Consider the following 4,717-nt stretch of genomic DNA (forward strand, 5'->3'; position numbering starts at 1 on the left):
ATTTTTTTTTTTTTTTTGCTATGGTTTACCCATTTTTACTGCTTTCCACCCATTTTTGACACTTTTTACCAATTTGTGCCTCTTTATGTCTTTTTTTTAACCACTTTTCACTTGTTTTTGCAACTTTTTGCCCATTTTTGCCACTCTTGCCACTTATAATCCATCTTTGCTGCTTTTGCCATTTTGCCACTTTATTTATTTATTTATTTTTCCACTTTTAGTCAATTTTCCCCTTTCACACTCTCTAAACACATTTGAAATGCTTTTTACCCATTTTTTGCCTCTTTTCACCGTTATACAATTATTTTCCATTTAAGTTGTCTAAGTTTCTTTTACTTTATTTTCTGGCATACTGATGTTTGTGCATGTTAGTCTAGGTTCTTTTATATCTGTGTGCCCCTCCACATTGTAAACTTGACACAAAACAACATTATTTTGTTTTAAGAAAAGGGGTTTACATTTTTGAAAAAGGCTATAATATCCACATAATTTTAGTTTGCATTGACCAGAGTGGTTATTATTCAGGTTGAAAATAAAATATAGTTATAACAGCTTAACTCAACAATGGATCAAGGTTTTGCAAACCTCCATCGACCCCCAAGTTTGAACAAACAAAACAGAAGTCCTCAACTACAAGTAATTCTTATTCAAAGTCTGTGCTTTCTACAGTTTGATGTACTTGTAGTGGTAAATGTAGATTGAATGGTATTTTTTAAATCAAAACGAGACTTCATTGTTTTGAAATTTATATGACTGAAACTATAAAAGTACAAATAAACATTTTTAGTCAAAGTACAGTACTAAGAAAATTTCTTGATTACCAGCCAAAATGACCCTGATCAGAGCTGATAAAGATTTGTTTTTGTCAGTAGAGAAAACAAAGAAAAATTTGAAAATTCCCTCTTGTAAGGAAGTCCTGTACCCATCATTTTAACCAAAGCTATCTATGTACCTTTACCCGTGTTCATGTTTAGGAGCATAGGTATTCCAGATAACCTCCTGGTTATCACGCATCATTGATATTCATTCAAAGGCTTAAACCACGTTTGTTTACACAGGATCTGGGTCAAACGGACCTTAGAGTCTCACCAAACCCTGAGTACACAAGTAAGAAGGACGCTTGTTGCTTTTCTTTGTGTCTTGTTGTGATCTCACCTTTGTTTGAACAATCTTTGTGTATTTAAGTCTCGTGTTGCTTCATCTCTGTAGGTTTGTACATCATACTTAATCATACTTAATCTAGATAGCTTTAAATGATTGTGTGAAGTCCTCTAAGGAGTCCAACCTTGATTCAGATACCTTCTTAGTAAATGTACAGTTGATTTTAAGGACAATAAAATGCTGAACTAAGAATATAAGACGTGATCAGCCATAATCTGCTAGATAACTTAGTAAAGCTGAAGGAATTACTAAGCTCCCTCTCTCTCCAGTTTTCTGTCCATTATTTGAATGTCTGTATAAAAGCCCAGACATTCATTGTAGAAAATGAATAAATACTGTTTTTAGCCCAAATAATTTTTGGGCTAAAATATTTCTGCTTTAGATCCACCTGTACATCTGCACTCTAAGAGTCGACCAAAAGCCCTCTGTCTCCTCGGTCCTTGTCTCCTTTAGGTGTAAAGAACTTGAAGATTCTTCATTAAGGCAATGATTTCCAGGTCTGCCAAGGACTGTAGACGTGAGGTCATGAGAACCACTCCCTCATATTTTTACTTGTGTGTTGTTAGTCACTGGGATTGGATTACTCCGTGTGTATTTAGACTTTGTGTTCCTTTTATTCTTTGTCAATGTGATCTTCAAACTGTCTTTAGTTTCTTGTTTAGATTTCCTCCTGGTTGTTCTTTGGGATTTCACCTGAATTTTGTTCTCATGTGACTTTGAAAAATCAGCTTTGATTTACCCCGGTTTTAGTAAGTCCCTCATGCAGTCTGCATCTCTGTAGTCTATCTCTGTGTTTCACAGAAGAAGTGGTTGTATCTGTTTATTGAGGGATTACCAAAATAATAATAACTTTATCATGTGAAAAATTCTGATTGAAATTGCAAAATGTGATTTTGCAAAAGACTTAGGAATAGGAGTTCAGAACAAGTCAGGCCACATTGTTGGGATTTTATTATTTCGTTGTGCATTGAATCTTTGTTGGAGAAGTGGTGTCTTTAATGTTCACCATAACATAACATAAATGCATTAGTACAAGAGAAAGTCTTTCCCAAACCCCTCCTTTTCTTTTCTCTTCTTTTTTTTTTTTTTTTGTTTGTTTGTTTCTAAACAAACTGACCTGTTCTTCATCAGAAAAAAAATGACAGTGAATGACTGTGAATGGAACCAGAATGAAATTGAGATTTTTGAAGGATTAATAAATTCATGTGAAAAGTCCCTTTGGCTTTCATTTGGATTTTTGTTTTTTTGCAAATTCCAGGTGGGCTTTCATGTGTTCTGCACTGAGGAGAGACCTCCGTCTGGCCACTCTACCATAAGCTTTGTCCCATCTCCACACCGGATCTTTGGAGCTCACTCAGAGTGACCTGGTCACCTCTCTTACTTAGGCCTTTCTCCCCTGATTGTTCAGTTTGGCCAGGTGACCAGCGCTAGGAAGAGTCCTGGTCATGCCAAACTTCTTCCAATTGAGAATTTTAAAGGCCACTGTGCTCTTGGGAACCTTCAGTGCTGCAGATTTTTTTTGTAGCCTTCCCCAGATCTGTACCTTACAACAGTCCTGTCTCTGAGCTCTGCGGGCAGTTCCTTTGACCTCATGGCTTGTTTTTTGCTCTATAATATGCAAAAAACCTTATATGTGAGGCCTTATATAGAGAGGTGCATTGTGCATCTTTTTCTTAAAAACTTGTGTGGATCATCTTTAAGCACAAGTAGTCCACTTAATGGGCTGCTATAAATGACCTCAGGAGCCTGAGGCCCCAGGGCCTCCAGTTAAATTTCCTAGCTAAGGTCGTCTTATTAATCAGTCCTGGATGGTTCGTGTATTTCGGATGTTTGAAATAAAAATGATCAAGAGACCATGACATGTATGGCTTGTTTTTTCATCCAGTTTATAATGCTACAGTGGACAAATGTGGAAAACATGACGTATGACATCAGTGCAATTAATTTCCTTTTTAAAAAAATTAAAGTGTTATGTTTACGTAATTAATTGGAATAAACACAACAATAGAGAATAGATCTTTTTTTCCTAAAAGTCATTTTAACAACTGGACCTTGAAAGAATCATTATGTTATGCCAAGCTAACAGCTAATGTAATTGAGCTACCAGGCTTCAGTCTGCTGGTTTTGTTCATTTAACCTTTACTTTGAATCACTGGCATGCCCTCATTTTCAGTGGCACTGACAGTACACCTAAAACAAACAGACAAAGACAGAAAGAGCAAAAAGCAGAATAAAACTTGTGAGCAAACTGCATTCAGAAACAGTGACAGTCATGAGTACAGTAGTGAACTGACCCATGCTGACAACTGTGTTGACTTTTAGTGTACACTGTAAGTTGTTTCAGGTGTGTGTAGCACAAAAGGTGAAGGATAATTTCCCAATTCTAGTATGTACTCATGGTACCTTAAGCATTAACCAATCACTTTATCAAGTCTGGTAATGATTATCTGCCCAACAAAAGGGAGGTAATTTGCTGGTGCAACATTTGAAAAGTTTCCTAAAATTCAACTTTATTCATAAAGAACATCTGGCAGTTTCATTCATGAAATAACCACAATGCAAACATTACAGACTAAACAAAATTTCATAAATTAAACAGAAAAAAACCCTGATGTCCAATCTGGTATTCATTCATGTATAGACCTGTTTTAGAAGTATTTAGACAAATGTCCGCTTACTTTAGCTTCGCTATCTATGTAGTTAACATTACTGCATAAATCAACGTAGTTACATTAGCTTTAGCTAATGAAGCTAAAGTGAGCCACTGTTCGCATAACTACTTCTAAATTGGCTTTAGCTTTAGCTTTAGCAAACAAGGCATAATCTAACACAGCTAACGTAGCTTCAGTTGCATTAGCTATGCTGTTACGTAGCTACATTTACTACATAGCTTATGTAGCCAATGTAGCTTTTTTTGCTACATAAGCTGTGTTAGCATTTTTCATGGAGGACAACGTTCTTTTTCCTCTAAGCATACTTTTACCTCAGCTTAATGAAAAGTCTTATAATCAGGTTTTGCTGGTCAGATTTCTGACTTTAGCCTAACTTTTGGTAGCCTTATCCTTACCTTTACCCTTACTGGATGTTTAATCAGAATTTATTTTGAAAGGTTTAGCATGTTATTTTATTCTGACAGATACGATGTCTCATGATAGTCGTCTGCAAGGGATCTGTGATCCATGGTGTGCGGCTGACTGGACCCTCTTGAACTACGCATCTTCAGGCTCTTATTGAGTGTTGTCAGAAGAACAGATGATGTGGTAAACAGGCTCCTGTCCTAATATTTTATTACTTGATGGAGCACTTAAATTCAGAATTACATTTTCCAAAACACGATAAAGTTCATTAGTTTGAGATTTAAATATATCTTTGTGCTGTGTTCAATTGTATATATGAAAGGGATTAGCAGATAACAGTTCTGCACTTTTTCCCTTTTTACACAATGTCCAACTTCTTTTGCAATCAGGGTTTGTGTTATCAACTCCTTTTCACAATAGATAACTGCAAAGAATCTTTGTTTTGTTCAGAAGAGTGTCCCAGTAGTGGGTGATTAGCA

The sequence above is a fragment of the Cheilinus undulatus genome, linkage group 12 (genome assembly GCF_018320785.1).
Source record: "Cheilinus undulatus linkage group 12, ASM1832078v1, whole genome shotgun sequence".
Lineage (NCBI taxonomy): Eukaryota > Metazoa > Chordata > Actinopteri > Labriformes > Labridae > Cheilinus > Cheilinus undulatus.